This window comes from Canis lupus, chromosome 10 (genome assembly GCF_048164855.1).
Source record: "Canis lupus baileyi chromosome 10, mCanLup2.hap1, whole genome shotgun sequence".
Classification (NCBI taxonomy): domain Eukaryota; kingdom Metazoa; phylum Chordata; class Mammalia; order Carnivora; family Canidae; genus Canis; species Canis lupus.
In genome coordinates, this window is record NC_132847.1 from 37,556,268 (window position 1) to 37,577,947 (window position 21,680).

The 21,680-nt window shown below is 45.0% G+C and overlaps 1 protein-coding gene and 1 pseudogene across 1 annotated transcript in view; one reads left to right on the forward strand and one right to left on the reverse strand.

The window, feature by feature from the left end:
- Positions 1–21,680, forward strand: part of CCDC171 (coiled-coil domain containing 171) — a 467,902-nt gene that overhangs the window by 410,706 nt on the left and 35,516 nt on the right. The gene's annotated exons all lie outside the window — the stretch shown is intronic.
- LOC140641476 (ferritin light chain pseudogene) lies at positions 6,446–7,015 on the reverse strand (annotated as a pseudogene).

Consider the following 21,680-nt stretch of genomic DNA (forward strand, 5'->3'; position numbering starts at 1 on the left):
CTTGACTTCAGTGAGGGCTAAGGAGTTGGGAACAAGATGCTATCTCATCAGAACGTGACTTAACTAGGAATGGAGAATCCAGCTGACATCTGGAGGCTGAGAGGGAAGAATGGGCAGGTGGTAGGGGGAACTTTGAGAAATTCTGCCCAGGGTGCCTGTGGCTCAAGTCAGTTAACCGTCTGCCTTAGGCTCAGGTCATGATCTCAGGGTCTAGGGATCAAGCCCCACCTCAGACTCCCTGCTCAGCAGGGAGCATGCTTCTCCTTCTGCCCTTTCCCCTGCTCATGTGCATGCTCATTCTCTCTCTGTCTTGCTCTCAAATAAATAAATAGAATCTTAAAAAAAAAAAAAAAAGAGAGAGAGAGAGAAATCCTGCCCTCCCTCAGCCCTACCAAATCCCCTCCTATTGTCTGGCCAAGGACATAGTTCTTCTAGCAGAAGTCAAGGCTTTTAGGCCACAGAACTTAAGTGCAATACATCAAATGGCCTGGTAGCAGTGACCTCAGACTTAGGTGGTAAAGAATAGACATCGGTACCGCCCTGGGAGCAGGCTTCACTAGGAGATAGAAGGAGCCTTTACCACCTGAGGGTGGGGGGACTCTAGGGAAGAGGGTTCTCCCTAGGATGTAGCTATGGCCCCAGGATGCAGGTCCCTCTGCATGGGGCCAGGGGTAGATTCTGAGGGCTTGGGGAACAGCATGCGTTTCCTCCCCAGCCTGCTGTTCCAGGTGTCAGCTGGCTGGCCTGATGAGCTGCTCTTTTCTCCTTTGAGGCCTCAGTGCTTCCATAAGCTTCGGAGACCTGGCGGGGTTAGTTCTAGAAGCCCAGAACTAACCTCCCACCCCCACACCTCTCTCACTGGCACTGGTCACAGATTCGAAGCAACCATTGGGGTTCATGGCTGATGGCCTTGTAACTGTTATTGGAACTCCCCGTGGATGGATTTATGGTAATGAACTTACCTAAGAGCAAACCCGTCACGGGCCTTTCTGCAGACGGAATCTTTCCAGAGTGAAGATATTAGAAAACCATTCTGCAAAGGAAAAGCAATACTAACTGGTGACTTCAAGTTTAGGAAAAACACCACTGTTTGGGGTTTTCTGTCGGCCTATAACTTTAAACACTTCATCGGCCAGTTGCTAACCAACCCGGTTTTTGGCCAGGGCCCTGTTGATGTTGGCACCGAATGTATGTATCACAAGCAGTTGGTGTGTTTCTGGGCGTGTGTATATGTGTGTATGAGTCTGTATATGTTACAAACTCCAAAACTTTTGAACACAAAGTTTTGTACTCTTTCTGCAGATTCTTCTGGCCAAGAAAACAGGCAACTGGCAGGGAGGGCATCCCTGTGCATTAATGACTGGCTTTCAGGCCACCCCACCCCATCTCAGCTACCCTCTGGCTTGGCCTGGCCTGGCACCGAGCTCCCTGGCCTCCCTGGACCCCTGTCCTACTGAGTTATGAATGAGTGAGATGGCCACTGCCCAGCAAAAGGGGCTCTGGGGACAGTGGGTGCTTTCTGTGTCATCTTGGTCTCTAGCACCCAGGGGGCAAATCATCAGGAATGCTTGGGACCAGGAATTTACCGCTAGCAGGGGCCAGAGAGCCTCCGTGTTTTTGTGGCTTGGCATTAAGCAAACAACTGCTTTTTTGTTCTCTCCTCAAATTATTTGTCCAAACAAAAGGCAACTGTCATGGGGAGGAAAGTACAATTTTTCCAGCGTTTGCCCCTTTCTGCACCCCTTCTCGCAGCACGCATTCTGACTCTGTGCATTTCCACAGCCCAGTGTCGGGTTTCCAGGCTCCAGAAAGGCAGAGTCTGCGAGTGTGAGAGCCACCTTCAGCCTCTCTCAGGCCTGCTGACCCAATGCGGCACCGGAGCTAAAAGCCAATTTCACAGGCAGGCACCTTTCCTCTCCAAGATCCCCGAGGGTTTCCCAAGCCTGTAAATCAGGAATCCAAAATCCTTCCCTCAGGGAATGAAAGTTTGGATAAACAGTGAATCCTAGAAGAAAGAAGGCTGTTTTCCCTCAAACTCTCATTTCTTTAGGAAAGTTTGGGAGTTAGATCTTCTGCCTCACAAAGGATTGCTATTTAATTGCAAGTCATCCTTCAGAAAAGACATGGCTTATCACTGTGCATCTCATTAGAATATGGTAAAATATGCTAAACAATGTAACTAAATGATATAGAATTTAATCTTCCTCTGAGGCTCATTGGGATTAGGCCATGTCCTTATCTACCCAGCACACTCCTGATTCTCCTTCAAGACTTGGGGCAAATGTCACCTTCCCGGTGGGTACCTCTAGCGCCCCCTCACCCAGAGCTGCTCTCACCCACCCCTGAAGAATTAGGGCCACTTCGTCTGTGCTCCCCTAATTTCTCAGCACTGGCACGTTGCAATGTTTACATTTTTTGTTCCGAAATAATTTTAGACTTCTAGAAAAGTTACAAAAAAGAGCCTAAAGAATACCTGACTTCTCAATCTTTTTCTCTTTGCTCCCCAAGAGCCTTTCAGATATATTTTTCTCCCTAATTGCTTTCTGCTGTGAAATTCTAATGCTACAGATACTGTATACCTGTTTACGGACTCTTTTTTACGGACTCTGAACTTTACATGGAAAAAGTGAGATTTTTTGCCTTCAAGAACAATTTTTATTCTTTGAGTGCAATATTGCTTTGTGGAGAATGCATGCTATATAGCCTTTAGCCAGATTCCCCAAATGCTAATTTCCCATATTTCCTTTGTTTTTTCCTCTAAATATGTGTGTATCACGCACGTATATGCATTTGTTTAGACACGTACACATGCATGTAGGTATATGCATGTATATATAATTTTTTTCTGAGCTGTTTCAGAGTAAGTTGTGGGCACGATGCCTCTTTATCCCCGAATATATTAGAAAGCATTTCTTAAAAGCAAAGACTTTCTCTTTGCAATTTAACAAAGTTTTTAAACTCTGTTACAACTCAGTAATAAGAAAAGAACCTAGTTAAAAAGGGGCAAAAAATTCAACCGACACTTCACAAAAACTTCATAAAAACTCTTCCATCTTTCCCACATGGCTGTAACTTTTTCAGGATCAGGAACCTGTGTCTTAGCCATCTTTGGAGATTGAGTACCAGAATGGGGCCCTGGCATGTTGAAAGACCAATTATAAAATAATACATTTCATTAGGAAATAGTATATGCCATGCATTTCTATATAGTGTATATATACTAAAGATTATGTTACAATAGTTTCCTTCAATATAAAATATAGTATGCTATACAAAATAACACAAAAATACATTTTTATTTACAAATAAATGGAAATCTTAGGGTCCTCAGTATTGATTATAATCACAAAGTATTCTATAGTTTTGGCAGCTGGATGAAATCGGACTGAAAATTTAGACCTTGGAATTTGCTACAAACCCAGTAAATAAAACAAGAAACTGCTCACCTGGTGTCAGTTTCATAGACCAAGAAAGATAATTCTGAGTTGGTGGAAGTTGGTGTTCACCATTCCAGCCTCAACATTTATGCTGCTCTTTGGGAGGCAGTATAATTCAGTAACTCAAACACTTCCTTGCCTTCTTGCATTTACTTTCAAATATTTATTGGCAAAATGGCGTTTGACAAGCATATATTGGAGGCTCCTGAATTCTATTTTTAATTTTCTTTGTGCTAGGAAAAAGTTACCTAACCCATATTTGCCTTGATTTCCTTGATTGCAAAAATGGCTGTTAACACATTGCAACCTGTGTTGCTTCTTAAGTCATTGGTAATATGGAACTGAAAGAAAGTATTCACAATACATGCATCTGACAAATGTATTTGTTTCCAGAAAACAGAGAGAGCTGTTACAACTCAATAATAAGAAAAGAACCTAGTTAAAAAGGGGTAAAAAATTCAACCAACACTTCACAAGTTTTAAAAATAGCTAATGAGCCCATTAAACGATGCTCAGTATCATTAGGTGTCAGAGACTGAAAATTTAAAGCACAGTGAAAGACTACTATACACCTGTTAGAAGAGCTAAAATTAAAAACAGTGACAATACCAAGTGTTGGTGAGGATACACAGCAACTGGAACTCTCATCTGTTTCTGATGAGACTGTAAGATGGGACGACCGCTCTGAAAAATAGTTTGTTGGTTTCTTATAAAGTTAAAAATACATGACCGTATGCCCCAGAAACTGCACTCCTAGGTGTTTACCCATGAGATATGAAAACATTTGTCCATGCAAATACTTCACAAGAATGTTTATAGCAGTTTTACTCGTGCGAACCCAAAACTGGAAGCAACCTAGATGTTTATTAATGGATAAATGAATTGGAGCATGTTCGTACAATGGAATACTGCTCATTAGTAAAAAAAGGAACACTGATGATATTACTTATACATGGAACAGAACAGAAGAGTCTCAGAAACATTGCACTGAGTAAAAAAAAAAAAAAAATCCTGACACAGAGTTCATACTGCTTGGTTCTACTTATATAAAACTCTAGAACCTATAAATCTAATCAATAATGACAGAATCAGTTGCTGCTGGGGCCAGGTTCTGGGAAAGGGACATAAGATTGGTGCAAAGGGGCACAAGGAAGCATTCTGGTTTGGTGGAAATGATCCTTATCTCGACTGAGCTATGTTTTTTCAGGTGTATAAGTTATCAAAAATCATTAAACTGTATGCTAAAGTGGGTACATTTTATTGTGTGTTAATTACATCTCAGTGAAGTTGATTTTTTTAAGATTTTATTTATATATTCATGAGAGACACGTAGAGGCAGAGACATTGGCAGAGGAAGCAGGCTCCCAGGGGGCTCCTAAGGATCACGACCTGAGCCAAAAGCAGACACTCAACCACTGAGCCACCCAGGTGCCCCAGTGAAGTTGATTTTTAAGAAGTATATACTCATATGACATTGAAGGCAGACTTTTACCCTCAAACTCTAGAACTTTCCATTGTGACTCTTCCATCAGGGCTTGGCACAGGCACCAGAGACCATCCTGAATGGTCAGTGACCCTTCAAGCACCATTGGATTCATTAGTCCAAAGACCTAGTGGCAGAATTGATTGTGTTGTGGCCTTGAATCAGTTTCTCCTGCTTGGAACTCACTTGAAGATAAAACCTCATGTACTACTCGGCAACAGGATCAGAGAGATACATCCCTACCTGGTATACGTTGTCTTAAAAATCCAAAGGGGGCCAAGCCAGACTTGTTCTTTGCAGTGAGTTATGCATGATCCAATCAGTTTTCTTTCACTTCAGAAGAAATATGCTGATATACAGACATATAAACTTCTAGAAATGTCTGTAAGATTCCTTCCTGCTTAGCCCAGCTGAGCACTAATAGAAGAGGCCTCCAAGATAATAGGTGAATTTTCATGGTGACTGTAATAATTTTAAATATATCTAAACATTCTTTGACAAGTCTCTTTTTTTTAAAGATTTTATTTATTCATGAGAGACATAGAAAGAAAGGCAGAGACATAGGCAGAGGGAGAAGCAAGCTCCCCATGGACACTCAACCACTGGGCCACCCAGACATCCCAACAAGTCTCTTCTCAAAAGGTGGAGCCCAATTCTTCTCCCTCTTGAGTGTAGGCCTGAATGAACAATTACTTAAAAAAAAAAATGTGGTAGAAGTGATGGTCTGTGACTTCCAAGCTTGGGTTATAAGAAGCATTGTGGCTTCCTCCTTGCTCTTGCATTTGGACTGCTCACTCTAGAGAACCCAGACACCATGTTGTGAGGACATTCAAACAGCTCATAGAGAAGCTCTTACAAAGGAGAACTGAAGTCTCCTACTAATAACCAGCACTGTGTAAGTGAACTGTCTTGGATGTGAATCCTTCAGGGCTAATAAAGGCTTCAGATAACTACAACCCCAGCCAAAATCTTAACTACACTCATCACAAGAAACCCTTGAGCAAAGCTCTTCCAAATTTCTGACCCACACAAGTTATATGAAACGATACATGTTAATTGTTGATTTAAGCCACTTAACGTTTTGGGCTAATTTGTTGTTTGTTTGTTGGAGTTTTTTGCTGCAAAAAGCTTTATTGTTTCCATTTGGTCTATGGCTTAGGAGATAGCTCCAGCGTGGTTAGAAAGCTTCATAGAGCACCTGGGTGGCTCAGCAGTTTAACATCTGCTTTTGGCTCAGTGCGTGATCCTGGAGTCACAGGATCGAGTCCCACATCGGGCTCCCTGCATGGAGCCTGCTTCTCCCTCTGCCTGTGTCTCTGTGTGTGTGTGTGTGTGTGTGTGTGTGTGTGTGTGATGGATAAATAAATAAAATCTTAAAAAAAAAAAAAAAGCTTCCTAGGGTTGCAGGGAAAGGCTCAGGTACAAACCCTGGCACCAGGAGGATGATGGAGGGGCCCCTCAAAGGCTGCTGGGATTCAGAGGCTCCTGGGCATACTTGAAGGTGAGCTCTTCAAAGAGATATTACCTAGCCCAGTCTGGGGGCTACCAGCCTGCAGAGCTGAGTCAGGTGGTCTCCACCTTCTTGATGAGTTTTACCTCCTTATATAGGAAGTGGTTCTCCGTGAAGTCACAGAGATGTCGGTCTCCATGGGCAGAAGTCAGGACATGCAGATCTGAAAGGACCAGGTTCGGGTTCTTCTCTAGAACCAGGGGAGCTTCCATGGCACCCAGGGTTTTACCCCACTCATCTTGGGATGGCGTCTGAACATCCGGGAAGAGGATGTGGCCACTGCACTGGTTTTACATCTTCATGATACACTTAGTGCCCATGTGCTTCTCCTCAGCCAACTAGCAGAAGAGGTGGCTCTCGTCCTCCAGAGCCACATTGTCAGGGTCAAAATAGAGGCCCAGAGAGAGGTAGGTGTATGAGGCCACCAGATGCATGTTGACCAGGCAGCTGATAGTGGCCTCCACTTCGGTGGAATCATTTTGATGATCTGGGAGCTCATGGTTGATCTGTAATGAGCTGAGCTCAAAATAGGGTGATGACTGGTTCTGGAGGCAGAGGGAAGCTGAGAACATGGCTCCAAAGGTTGCAACTGGAATAAAAGTTGGAGGGTGGTTGGAGGCTGATAAAAGGGGTGTCCTGGGGTCTGTTCTGTCTAAACACTGTCGAAGCAAGAGACAGATGGATGGACTGCCAGGTGCTCTTGGTTTGGGGCTAATTTGTTACAGGGCAACAGATAACTAATACAGTGACTTGGCAACAACTTCTTTTGCTGTCCATGCTATTACTCATGCTGGTTGTGGGAATTACAAGCCAGATGAGAGGGAATAATTTATGATAGGTCAGTGGGGAAGATATTTTGGGAAATACGACCTCTCTTCATACCATACCTCCTCATAAGCTGTGACACCCCCACTGTGTAATCTGGCTGTTGATACCACTAGATTTGTAAGGACATTTAGATTTAAAAAGAACATACCACTAGATTTGTAAGGACATTTAGATTTAAAAAGAACAAGTTAGGACTTACAAAAATTATCTCACAAACATTTCTTTGTATTTTCTTCCAAACAGCCCTATGGAGCAAGCAGGGCAGATATTATTTACTCCAATTTAAACTTGAGAAAACGCAGGCCCAGAGTTTCCAATTTCAAGTGACCAGTGTGTGACAAAGTCAGGATTTGAATAGAAGCTTCCCCGATTCCACATCTGAGTTACTACCCTGCTCCCTTAAATAAATGCCGTTCCTGCGATTTGGTCAGTTAAATTCACTTCAACATATTTAATGGCAAGAGATAATATTTACAAAGTGCTTGGTGCAAGGTGAAGTAGTCACTAAGTGGTAGCTAGTCCTATCATTGTATTTATGGTGTGCCAAGTGCTGGGAATAGAGAGGTGAATGAGGCCAGGCTCCTTTTCCTTAAAGAGCTTGAGCTGGGAGGATAAGCAGATCTTGCTGAAGGATGTGCTTCCAGGATTGCCTTGAAAAGCTAAAAAGAGGGGGACGCCTGTGTGGTTCAGTGACTGAGCGTCTGCCTTCGGCTCAGGTGTGATCCCCGGGCCCTTGAATCAAGTCCTGTATTGGGCTCCCCAGAGGAGAGCCCAATTTTTTTTCTTAAAAAAAAAAAGCCAAAAAGAAAAGAAAATAGGATGTATAGGCCAGGCAAACTAAAGCCGGGGGTGGAATGTTCAGGGCCCTTTAGGGATCAATGTTAAGCCCCCTGTCAAATGTAGGATGGAGAAAAAAAAAAAAGTAGGATGGAGCCCTCCCACCAGTTGACATACCCCAAAGCAGGTACAGGAAGAACAGGTTGCCTGAGGGTGAAGAACACAGTGATCATTAGGAACACCCTACTCTTCAATTTCTGCAATAATCATTACCTTGTTTTCTTGGATCTAATGTGACTTACTGAGATTAAGTATCAGCCGGGACATTTTAGGAGAAAACCACTGTGGAACGAATTTCCTACCTCTGTGGGGGGATCTCCAGAAACAACCTCATTGAAATCACTTCCTGGAATTCACGGGGCACCGGAACAGGACTGGAGAGGGTGTGCCCGAAGGCAGCCCGTGGGACAGGTGGAGTGAACTTGCTCATGTGGCTCACGGGGAGAAGAGGCCCCGGGCGTTACGGGATGGCTTCTGTCACACGGAACGCAACCCGAGGTCCTTGGTGCCACCAAAGGCTTTCCTGAGGGAAGAGGAGAGCCCTTCTGAGTGGCCTGTTGGGGTCCAGTGCAAGAACCGAGGATGGCCTGGGTTTTGTTTTTTTTGTTTTTTTGTTTTTTTTAATTTCTCCTGTTTTTTTTTAATGTATTTATGTATTTATTTATTTTTTTTGAAATGATCACCAAATTCCCATCATTCTTTGTATGCAACACCCATTAAACCTAAGCGATTCTCCAAGACAAAGAAAACACCGCGTCTGGGGACACGTGCCAATAAGAAGTACATGACCTTCTCTTGCTGGGGCACTGGTATTTTTAAAGCAACAAATGCATGATATTGAATATCCCGGCAAGGCTCCCTTCTGAGCAGATCCAACAATTGTCCCGAAGAAGAAACAAACTGGGAAATGCCCCCAAACCATTATGGGGCGCCCACAAAAACAGATCATCAAATTCCTCTCCGTAATCAGGAAGGCGGGGGGTGTGGGGGTGGGGGGTGGGGGGGTGGGCTGTGCTTGCGTGTGTGTGTGTGTGTGTGTGTGTGTGTGTGTGTGTGTGGAGGCTGCTTGTCCCGGAGCTGGAGGCCCACTGTTGTCCTCTTGTCAGCGCCACGGAGGACATCGAGCCTTCTGCTCCCTCTGGAAAAATATAGACACAGGCCATCTTCTCTCCAAGGACATTTTTCACCCAGAGGTCTTTGCCTCAAGGCGAAAACATGGGCTCTGTTGGCCCCTGCACGGGCTTCTGAAGGCCGAAGCCCCGGTGTGGCTGTGTGTCCAAGGCCGGGCTGCTGTGGCAGTGCGAGCTCCTCTGAGGCGGCCAGGGGCGCCCGAGGCCCGGGCAGCTGGGGCCGCGCGGGGTCCCCCCGTGCCTGGCATCTCTGCTGAGGGCCAGAGCGCCAGGGCAGCCTTTCTGAGCATTTGTTTTCCAGCAGCCAGTGGAGGCAGAGGTGGAGAGGGAAATGTGATCTTGGGTGGATTGTACTATTTTGCTCTCTCTATCCTATTTGGGTGGTGACTGTAGCCAGAAGGAAAAACAGGCCAATATGCAAGATGGATAAAAACCCTGATGACTACCCCGGCAAGTGTGCATTGGCTGGACTGGTTCTAGTCCCAGTGATTCATTACTAGTGGGCTTCAAGGTCTGACCTAGGGTTTGAGAGGGGGCTGATGTGAAGGTGGAGGGGGGCGGCTTGTTGCGGGGGCTCTCTGTCCCGGGGAGAAGCTGGGCTGCAGCAGGCAGCCTCTGAGCCTGGCCCAGAGCACAGCTGGCTGGGGGCCGGGGGCTTCCTCTGCGACTGCCTGCTGTACACCTGCCATGGGCTTCTCCTCTCTCAGGGCTGGGCAGCAGGCAACATGTCCCCTTCCTGCCTCCCTCCCTGCGAGTCTCCGAGGCTGAGCAAGGGCTGAGAGTGTGCAGAGAGGGTGGGAGGGTCAGTGCTCCATCTTCTCCACTCCCCAGCAAGGGTCTCCCCAGTGAGGAGAGTGAAAAACACTGTCTTGCATGAATAATACACCTTCTTCACTCTTTTGAAGAGTTCAGAGCACCTAGCAGACAGAATGTTCTTCACCCTCAACAACTCCCTGAGGCTAAATCAGGTTTTGATTTCCCCTTGCCTTTTTTTTTTTTTTTTTAATAGTTGAGGCAACAACAGCCCACAGCAATTGGTCTCTGGGAGTGAGCTGTGTGTGTGTGCCTCCCCCCCCCCCCCCCCCCCCCCCCCCCCGCAGGAAGCAGGCAGGGAAGAGCTGATTGGGTGCGTCCTTTAAGGAGGCAGGAAATCTCTCAGCTAATCCTATGCTCAATCTATATAGGCACTTAAAAGAAATCACACGTTAAAAAAAGTCCTGATATAAATATAATACCTTGTTCCAGAAGCTGGCCAAATAATAATCGGCTTTTGTCTGTTTTAACTATCAAGAGGGTTCTCTTTTAGGAGGAGATGCTAATAGGTCATAAGGAAATTTCATCACAACTATACCTAAGGCCCAGCAAGGCCAAGAAAAGAGATCTGTGTGGTTTTCTGTGTGGTAGACTCACCATTGGGTGGTGGTAACTGGTCTCTCTGATCTGCTTTGGACTGATTGTGCAGATTCTTGCTGACCTACTATGCTGCCTCTAGTCTTTCTTTGACCATACTCTAGCAAGAATGGTCTTTGACAAATCCAAAATGTGATCGTGCCATCCTTGCCCTTAAAACATCCCGCAGCTTCCCATAATCTTCAAAATGAAGTTCTAACCCCTGTGCACAGCATGAAAGACCTCGGTCTTCCCACCAGAAGATCAAAACTGCCTGCTGGTTTTCAGACTCCATATTCATTTGTTTAGACATCAGGCTGGCATTTATTGAAGGGTTAGTATGTTCCAGCCAGTTCACTAGGTACTGGTCATCTTGCACTATGACAGTGCTTAGAATGTGATCTGGTCAAGACTCAGATTCTGCCTCTAGTCTTGGAACTTACTCTCACTGCCTATAATCCCTCCTCTTCTGCCAGCTAGTTTAACTGTCCTATGAGTTTTCTTCTTCATTCTTCTACTCATCATTCCAGCCTAATACCACTCTTAAAAAAATGTATGTATGTATGTATGTATGCATGTATGTATTTTTTTATTTATTTGAAAGAGAGCTAGAGAGCAAGCATGAGCAGGGGAAGCGGCAGAGGGAGAGAATCTTCAAGCAGACTTCCTGCTGGGTGTGGAGTCAAATTTGGGGCTCAATCTCATGACCCATGAGATCATGACCCTAGCAGAAACTAAGAGTTGGATGCTTAAGCCACTGGATCACCCAGGCGCCCTGTACTCTTGAGTGTTCTGAGAGCTCATGGTCCTGTAACTGGTTATTATGTTACTGTTTCCCCATGTTGTGAATGAGATTTTTAAGGAGGGGGACTTTGTCTTATGGATAATGTCTAGCACAGGCTCCAGCTCCTCACAGGTGATTGTATAGGTCACAGATCCACAGGTCCTTGACTTTGGCCAATGCAATGTGAGCAAAAGTCTGCTGCGGGTCTTCTGGGAGAGAAACTTCTAAACACAGCTATTCTCTATTTTCTCCTTAGTGTCATCTCTGGAAGAGATGCCTAGAACTGCTGCAACCATCTTACTGTCCAGGTGGAAATAGCTTTAGAAGGAAGAAAGAAAGAAAGAGAGAGAGAGAAAGAAAGAAAGAAAGAAAGAAAGAAAGAAAGAAAGAAAGAAAAGAGAAGAAAAAAGAGAAGAAAAGAAAAGAAAGAAAAGAGAAAGAAGTCAATAACAAGGACAGTAGGGCAGAGAGTGGGACATAACATCTGTCTGGGATCATTTTACCTCAGGACCTAAAGTTATGTGCATGGCAAATTTCTTATGGTTTAAGCCATTCTTATTCAAGGTCTTCCCTTCCTTTCTCTTTTCCTTGTTCCCTCCCTTCCTTCCTTCCTTCCTTCCTTCCTTCCTTCCTTCCTTCCTTCCTTCCTTCTTTCTTTCTTTCTTTCTTTCTTTCTTTCTTTCTTTCTTTCTTTCTTCTTTCTTTCTTTTCTTTCTTCTTTCTTTCTCTTTTTCCTTTCTTGTTCTTGTTCTTCTCCTTCTCTCCCTCACCCTCCTTCTTCTTCTTCATTGCAAAAACCTTCCTAAGTGATATGGAACTCATCTGTCTGGTTGGACTGAGTGTGTAGAGTCCAGACATACTGATATTGCTGTATTTACTTATATATGTCTTGTATGCCTTGCTAAACTATTGGCTCTTTGAGGGGAAGAAATCCATTTTATCCAGAATTGTCCTATTAGCCTCTTCTCCCAAGTGTCTACCTAATGCCTGCTATGTACTAAGGAATTCCACGAATGTGTGTAGAATTGAATCGAACTGAAGCCTTCAGCTACCTTTCATCTTTTTCTTAACCCTCAATTTATCACTTCTCTTTGTACTTCATGATTTAGTATTTTATTCTATGCTGTTTCTCACATGATTTCCCACTGAAAGTCTCGCACTCTCCAAGAGAATGCTAAGGTCCTGGAGAATAGCATCTGAGTTTCATCTCCTATTTCTTTGGTGTCCCATAGGGTTCTCAGCATCTGCAGGGCTCATAAGAGGCATCTAAAAATTCCCTGATGCAATAATCCCCTGAAACTTTACACAGCATGAACTCTACTTAAGTTTATAGCTGTACCCTCTTACACGTTTGTCCCAGTTCCTTGATGGTGGAAGTTCCCACCTTCTTCTTTACCACCCTCTACTCTAACAAGGCACAGAGCTGGCATCAATAAAAGCTTATGGCTAATAGACGAGAATATTTAAGTATTGTCTTCCCATAGAATACAAACACACAAAGTTATTTTGATGAACTCATGCCCCTCAAGAACTAGAGCGGTAGAAGTGGAAGTAACATATAAAAATACCATTGGGGGTGAGAGGACTGGTGATGATACATGCTAATATCCTCGTCCGGCTGTTGAGACCACTTTGCTACTATCTGTGGGCAGTTTTAAAGCCTGGTTTTCTTTTTCAATCTGCCAGACACTTCTATTTCTAGTTTTGAAGCTCTGCTTCTGGTATGTCCCTTCAGGGCTCCAAAGAATCCTGCAGTCACAGCTACTGTCTGCTGAAAGGGCAGTTGGCACCTTATTTCCTGTCCTTAAGAAAGTCCTTTGACAAGACAGTCCAGCTGCCTGTGTTTCACATCTTGTCACAATGACTGATATTCAAGAATATAACTCAGCAGTTTAAATTATTTACACTGGCTCCCAACAAACAAACAAGCATGGAGAGGTGAATCCAGAAGCCTATATATTCCTATCCCTTCACTGACACTTTAAACAGTTTCTTTTATCTTGGTGATAGATTTTGGCCCTGGTTATAATACAGTATCTCCCAGAGACATTTTAAAACCTTAAAACCATGAGAAAACAGGAACTGAGTAAGAGTCAACAAATTCGTCCTCATTTATTCCCCCTTATTTTAGATCTCTGAGCGGTCTAGCTTCTCTCTCCAAATCTGACGAACGAGTTTTCCCTTTGAAGAACGGTTATGCATTCTCTGCCTTGTTTAGTTTCAACCTGTGTGTGTGAAGGTGGTGGTGGTGAGTTATGTGTGTGTTTATGTGTCAGGAACATCCACAGTATATACGGGGAAATGCCAGGAAGCAGGGCTCTTAAATTTAATCTTCTGTGTCAGTGCTTTATACCCAATGAAAATATCCCAATTTAAGACACCTTTTGACATGTGAGGCAATGTGCTACAGGCCCTAGGGGATAAAAGATGTGTAAGACATATCCAGACCTTCCAGGTATATACTATGGGCTATAGCAATTCAAAAGAGAACCTTTTTTCCCCCAAATGGGAAAGTTTTGTATTATAAAAGTAATTCGCTGCCACAAAAATTAATATAAATTAGGAATGTATTTAGTAAAAAAGAGTAAAGTTTTCTTTTCTTTTTTTTTTTTTTTTAAGAGTAAAGTTTTCTATTTCTCCATTTCTAATCCCAGAGATAGGCACTATTGAGAATTTTATTGTAGACTTACAGAATTTTTATGCATATAGAAACACTTTTATGTACTAGGATCATATTATACATATTGTGCTCTCACCTATATCAGGACATGTAGCTATATCTTATCCTTGTTCTACTTCACACTGGCTGTATGATATTTCATCGTATGTGTACACCCTAATGTCTTTTCCTAAACAACAGTTGGATCCAATCTTCAGAGGTTTTTCACTCCATTAGAAGCCGTGTTGTAGTGAACATCTTTGTTTGGGTATTTTTCTGCACATGTTGAAGCACCTTCTTTTTGGGAAGATCAGGGAAGATTTCAGAGAAAAGGTGGAATTTTAGTGGAGCCTGAGGGAGGGAACAGCATGAGCAAGGGTAGGAAGTACAAAGTATATTCAATTCCTAAATAGACCTCTTTGGGTAAAATGTAGAATGTGTGGTTCGGTCTTGGGCAATTGACTCACCAGAAAAATGTTCAGATAAATGGGGAGTTTGCAAGGGAACACAAGTTCTCTTTTAGATGTTTTGAGTTTTCAGTGGTGTCATGATACCTGAGAAAATCCCACATACATCTGGGAATGCAGGGTGTTGGGTGGACAAGAACGTGTAGGGAGGAGAGTGGAAGGCACTGGGCTTTCCAGGAAACACTGGAAAAACTAAGACGCATGGAAGAGACGGCGTGATCCGACAGGGCTTGCTAATTGAGTGGATGTGAAGGAAGTCAGTGAAGGGTACAGGCCTGGTTTCCTCATCCAGGAAATGGGGACCACAGTTCTCGTACCTCAAGGTATTTATAAGCATGAAGCAAAATACAGGCGACCTTTCCATAAGTAACAGTTATTACTAAATTATTTCATTTGGTGATGAATCTTCTCTGTAGTCCCCCAAATAACAGTCATCCCAACAGAGCTGTCAGGGTTGCTAGTTTATGGAATGAAGAGTGTGGATTACAGTGACCTTTTCAGAGAGCAACTGTGAAGTCACCAAAGGAGGTTGGCTGTGTTTTCTCAGTGATTCAGTGGAAACTTAAGAGTTACCTCCAAAGATGTGAATCTGGTCTAAATACTCTGGGGCACTGTCACATCTGTGGTTACTGAGTTCGATTTTCCCTTTTATCTACTTCAATCCCCCTCACCAGATTGCAGAGACTTGTTTTTGCTTTTAGAGCAGAAAGGAAGGATGGGAAGACACACTCCAAATATTTAGTTAGTTTCAAAAGTATGTGTTATTCCAAGCACCTTCAAGTACTAGGTTTCTTGAAATAAGAAACTATCATCTTGCTTTGCCGTGTTCCCTTTGGCAGGAACAATAACCATCCACTTCATGTGCATAACACTCAGCTCTTTGCAGGGAAAGAAAAACAGCCTGATTGCTGGAAGAGCTAAATTCCAGGCTCAGCTGTCTCTGTGTAGCTGGGACGACTTCTCTGGGCTGCATGTGCCTTACCCGTAAAATGAGAGGCTTGAACATGGCATCTTTACGTTCCTTACTTGTAGGATATCACAGCCTGTGTTCACAAACCCCTTGTGAGGTTGGTGGCACTGGATGATGAAGTCTGTTTCTCAGATTTAGGAATGGGAACCCAAGGGGTGAGTGACTTGACTAAACTGAGTACGATTCCCCGTGTTAGAGATGTGCTCAGGACCAGTAACTGCTATCTGATTTCTAGCTGTAACACTGTCTCCTGAAAGTTTATCTCCTGAGTTTGGCTGAAAGGGGCTTCTTGAAGGCCAGGTGTCTACCTTCTGTTCGCATGACAACCACATTCTACCACCTGGCAGTGGTACTTAGGTAGACCACCACCTTTCTTCTCTCCTCACACCCTCTTCTCACTCTGGTTCTAGCCACACTAAACTGCTTGGAGCTCTTCCCATGGCCCCACTCTCTCTCATCTCTTGCTTTTTGTATAAACTGGATTTAATCTGGGGTCTTGGGAAGCTCTTTTCCCCATTAATCCCTTTTCCTACTTCTCCTTTAGGATTTTATTCAGCCATTGTTTCTTTCTTTCGAAGAGCTCTCCCTGACCCTCCCTCCAAGCTGTGTTAGAGGCAGTTTCTCCGAATTCCATAGTAATCCGTCCTTCCCTAATTGTTGTGTTTAGGGGTGAGTGCCTGTTAACTTATGACACAGATAAAAAATATACTTGATGGTTGTCCCAAATTGTGGTGGCTTCAACAACAGACAAGTTTAATTTTCTTTCATTGTAAGGGGAAATTTGGAGACCGGCTGTCCAGAGCTGGTGTAGTAGCTTTATGGTCAAAAGAGACCTAGGTCCTTCAAGTGTTTTGCTCCAGATATTGCCTTATGATTGCAAGATGGCTGCTGGAATGCAAGCTTCACATCCATGAAAGGGGCAGGAACTGAAGAGAACGTCTCCCAGATGAGTCAGTTCCCTTTACGAAACTTTCCCGTAAAGTCTACAGGAGTGTCTACTTGCCTATCCTTAGCTGGGGAATGTTGTCATGTGGCATCCTGAGCAACGCTGGATGCCTTTGGTGAAGTAGAAAAAAAGAGGAGCTCTTTGGTAGGCAATCATCGTCTCTGTCAGCCGAGCTGCTCAGGATGTGGTAGGCAGTCCACGTCAGTCTGAGCAGGCAAGTACAGAAATGCAAGCATTTAGAGGCTTTTATAGCGACTTGACATTTATGTGACAGGGTATCAGTCCCCAATGGGCAGGCAAGAAAACAACAGCTGATCCTTCACCACAGAGTTTGGGAAGCCCTGTCTGCCCCAAGTCCTGTCTTCTCTACAAGACTACAAGCATCTCTGCTGTAGTCACTGATCCTACAAGAGGCCTAATGAAGAGGTGTGTCATCCCCTACCCTTGGCTGATTTTTTGACTTCCCCTCCCCGGAAGGGATGCCTACTCCCTGGCGTCAACAAGGAGAATTCTTCCATTGTCTCTGTGGTCCTTCACCTTCTTGTCTTCTTTTCCTTCTAATGTCTTTTTAAGTTTCCTAGGGTTGCTGTAGCAAAGTACCCCAAACTGAGTGATGTAAAAGAACAGAAGTACATTCTCTCACATTTTGGAAGGTTGGAAATCAGCAATGAACATGTCGGCACAAGCACGCTCCCTCCAAAGCCTCTGGGGAGGATCCATCCTTTCCTTTTCCAGCATCTGGCAGCTTCAGGCATCCCTGGTCTGTGGCCACCTAACTCAGTCCCTCCTCCGCCTTCTCCCCCGTGTTTCCGTGTCTTCACAGAGCATTATCACCTCCATGCATCTCTCTCTTCTTGAAAGGACACCAGTCTTATCAGATTGGCCCACCCTACTCCTGCATGACCCCATGTAACTTTGCTAATTATACCTACAGAGCCTCTATTTCCAAATGAGGCCACATTCTGAAGTGCTGGGGGTTAGGATTTCAGTCCATCCTCTTGGGGGTCACAATTGCATGCATCACATTTCTCTCTTTCTCTCCATTATTATTACTTAATGGAGATTTCAGTACAGGTTTCCAGGATGGAGCTTCTGAGGAGTTCAGGGTGTTTGCTTGGGAGGCCTCTTGGGATTAAGCCCTGTGGGAGTGAAGGGCCAAGGAACTGGACTAGTTGTTCAGAGGAAGCAGCTGGGCTATGAAGCAGGCCCAGGGAGAGCCTGGCTGGGGCTAAGGTGGCCCTTCAGACAGCCCAGAGTGGGGCCCTGATGGTCACTTGATGGTCACACCTACTGTGACCAACTGAACCAGAGCGTCCGGAGTTAAGAGATTTCCCAGGACACATGATTTTCAATGCTTTCAGGCCAACTGGGATGACTGGTCAGCTTTATGCTTCAGCATCAGTTGTAGGATGTGGGTGAGGTAGAGACTTTCCACATCTGAGATTGATAACGTCAGGTATGACTGCAAGATCTCCTTTGCTAATGGTGAGGAGACAAATCTCTGAAAAATGAGTCACTAAAACATTTTCAACAGGAAAGCTACAGGATTTTCATCATCATATTCTTGTTTTCCGCCTCTGTTGTGTTAAGGCTACTACAGCTCCCCATGGAGCTCCATACACCCAGCCCTCCAGTCCAACCCAGCCCTGGGGACTGTTTGCTGCAGAGCCAGTGAAGAGGCCTCCTGCATTCTCATCTCTCCACCATTGCTCCCAGGAGCACCATGAGGAAGCGCATCCCATTTTCCCAACAGTTCAGTTTTGCCCATACTCGAGGCTCAACCTCTCTCTCGGGTCAATGTTGAATCCCACTAGTTTCTGGAAATCAATCTCCCTGAAGATGTGACAGGCTTCCTGTCCTTAGACTAGGGCCAGAGAGGCCCTTGCTCTAGGGCCCTGGGATGGAGGACATGGTCCTATTTGCCAAAATACAGTGGTTTTTGTAGGGAGGAGAGGGGTACCATTGGAGATACCCCCTCCCACAAGGATGTGCCTTAGGTTACTGTGGGCAATTGCTCTTCCCTAATTAAGTGCAAAGCCCACCCACTGTGAGCTCATCCCCCCCTTCCCAGGTCTATTCAGAACTGACCTGGCCTTCTCAGCTTGCTTCCCAATCAATAGCCCCAGAAAAGGCAGTTTTATTCACTGAAGTCACAGATCAATGAGACAAGATTTGCATATGAGCTTAGTATATAAATCCTGGGGTGAGGTAATCATTTCTTTTCCCTGCTCTCTCCTGATGTTCCCTCCCTTTCTTGTTTCCTTGGTTCATTTTCCCTTCTGCTCTTTTGTCCTTCTCTTTACTGAGAATGTCCTTTTTTAAAAAAATTTATTTATTAATGAGAGATAGAGATAGAGAAAGAGAGAGAGAGAGAGAGAGAGAGAGAGAGGCAGAGACACAGGCAAAAGGAGAAGCAGGCTCCATGCAGGGAGCCCGACATGGGACTCGATCCCAGGTCTCCAGGATCACACCCTGGGCTGAAGGCAGGCGCTAAACCACCGAGCCACCGGGGCTGGCCAAGAATGTCCTTTCTTTCGAGACTCCTCCTTTTCCCAACCACTGTCACCCCAGCTAGTGAATGCAGTCCTCTTCTGTGCTCCCTGCTGCCCTGCCTGATGATTATCTGTTAATTTATCTCCCTCCAGCCAACCGAGGGATTCTAGGAGCAACTTGAGGCCAGAGACTCTCTGAGTCTCCAGTGTGTGTCTTGGGGCAGTGCTCCCTCGTGGTGAGTGCTCAGCAGTGTATTGAACTTGTGAGTTTTTGGCAACCTCTTTCATTCACCTTCCCTAAGTGGTGGACTCCTGTCTGGGAGAGAAGACGCTCGTGTTACCACCATGGTTGGGACTCCCGTAACCCAGAGGCCAAGGGGCCACCTGGGGTAATTAAAATCTTTGTCTTGCCTCTGAGCTTCTACAAGTGTTCCCCAACATGCTATCTCACCCCTAATCTTGAAGAACATGAAAATTCTTGGTGCCCTTCTCTTGATTGAAGGCTCTGGGAGCCTCACTTGGAGGTAGAGGCACCATTTGACCAAATCGGTGCTGGGGGAAGCCCAGAGAACCTGACCACAATAGGTTGCTCAAGGAGATGGTACCCATAGGCTTCTTCTGTTTTTATTTTCTATCTTGCCCCCACATTTGTAATGCTTGCATTATTTCAAAGCAGATACATCTTTCAGGTTTATATCTGACAGCTCTATCATGTTTGCAACTCTTACAGCTCTCTTTTACTTCTCTGGGATGTTGAAAAGGAGCACTGGCACATTTGGGGGTCCTCTCCTCAATGTTAGAGTTTTATTTAGAGATAGGTGAGCTTTTCAAATAAGATTGGCATGGATAACAACCAAGACAACTTGCTACATCATTAGAGATCAGAAAGGAACCTCTGGTCCCATCTCATAGGTTGGCTGGCTGCTATTAGAGGCCTTGGGGGCTTTGTCCTTATTACCTGTAACAGTGGTCTCTGCTGACATCCCTGGAGCCTGTTACAATGTGTCTCCACGCACAATCCTCAACAAGCCACTGCTCATGAGGTCAGTTGTAATTATGTCCTCTGCAGATGAGTGAATTGAGGGTCTGGGTGTTATGTAACTCACCCACGGTTCCATAAGCAGGAAGTACCTTCTAGTGCTCAAACCCAACCCCTCCATTGTTGTGGTTGCCTAAGATTTTATTTATTTATTCATGGGAGACACAGAGAGAGAGGCAGAGACACAGGCAGAGGGAGAAGCAGGCTTCCCATGGGGAGCCCAATGCGGCACTCGATCCTAGCGTTCTGGGATCACGACCTGAGCCAAAAGCAGATGCTCCACCACTGAGCCACCCAGGTGCCCCAAAACTCTCCATTGTTAAATTCCTCTATCTTCTCATTGTGCCTGATTGTTCAGGTACGAGGACCCTTCCCACGTCGTTATTAACATTACAGGAAGGTGCTTGGCCTGAGTCACCAGTGGCCCTCCTGGTGGCTGCCAGTGACTAGTTGACAGTGTAGGAATCGTACCCCACACCGTCCACTGTGCCAGGAACAGGAAGTCTGCCCCTTGGCAGAGGATGTGTAAATGGCCCAGCCTCCCGGCCACCAGGGCCTGTTGATAGGACCACCTTGAAATTGTTCAAATCTCTCCTTTTTCCTCTGCACCTGTTCTCTCCGCCTGAGCCTCTCAGCAACAACCCCCCGCCGCCCTCTCCTTCCTGCTCCAACCCGTACCAGAGCCCATTAATATCTGTTGTCTTGGTCAAAAATATTGTGCAGTTACTCTTCTGTCCCAACCTTTGCTGAAAAAGAATCTGGTTAATTAACATTGATTACAATCCACCAACTGAAAGTAAAAATCAATGGCCAGGGTCCCTAATTTGAATGCACTTCTCTCTTCTTATCTCTCGTGAGAAAAAAAGAGACACAGAGAGCGTGAGAAGAAGAGGTGAGAGGAGAGAGGGTATTTTTTTAAGCAGTCCAATTTCCAGGGTCCCCAGTGAGGGACGTGAGGGACGCGCTGGTCCTTAGATCTTGCCCACTCTGCTTCGGTGTGGCCATTTCTCAGCGTGACGTCTAATTGCTGCAAATAGCCATCCTGCACATTTGGGCCTTGTTCATAGCTCCCTACTTTATTGAGAGAGGAGCGATAGTATTGATTCTGGATGGCCAGGGAGAATGCCAGAGAATATTAGTAAGGAGCGGAGAGAACACAGTACATAAACTTTTATGACACCATGTCAAGCTGGATTGTGAAGACATAAATGAAAAGGACAACACGGTCTGTAATTACCACAAGCGCACATCTTCCATCTGCCTGGGAAGGCCGCCCAGGCTGGCCAGGGCAAGTTGCAGAAGGGGTTGAATTTTCTGGCTCACAGAAACAGTGGTCCAGGGTTGTTTCTCCTCGTTGTTGAGAAAGAATATATGGGACACATAAAAGCACTTCTTGTTTTGTGGCACAGGATGGCCTTAAGGAAAGTGTGTGAGTTCTAATATCAGGGCTCTACTTACTGCTCGCCATGTGACGCTGAGCCAGTCACTTAACCTCTCTGGGCCCCACTTCCCTCGGGAAATACTAATAGCTATTTTGCAGGACTAGTATGAGGATTAAATGAGATAATGCACACAAACATTTTGCATGGCGCCTGGAAAATAATTGGCTCTCAGCGGGTAACAGATATTACACCATTATTATTCATTTCTTTTTGATGCAGGAAATATTTATGGAGTGTTCGCTCCGTGCCAGCGCTGTGCTAGATGCT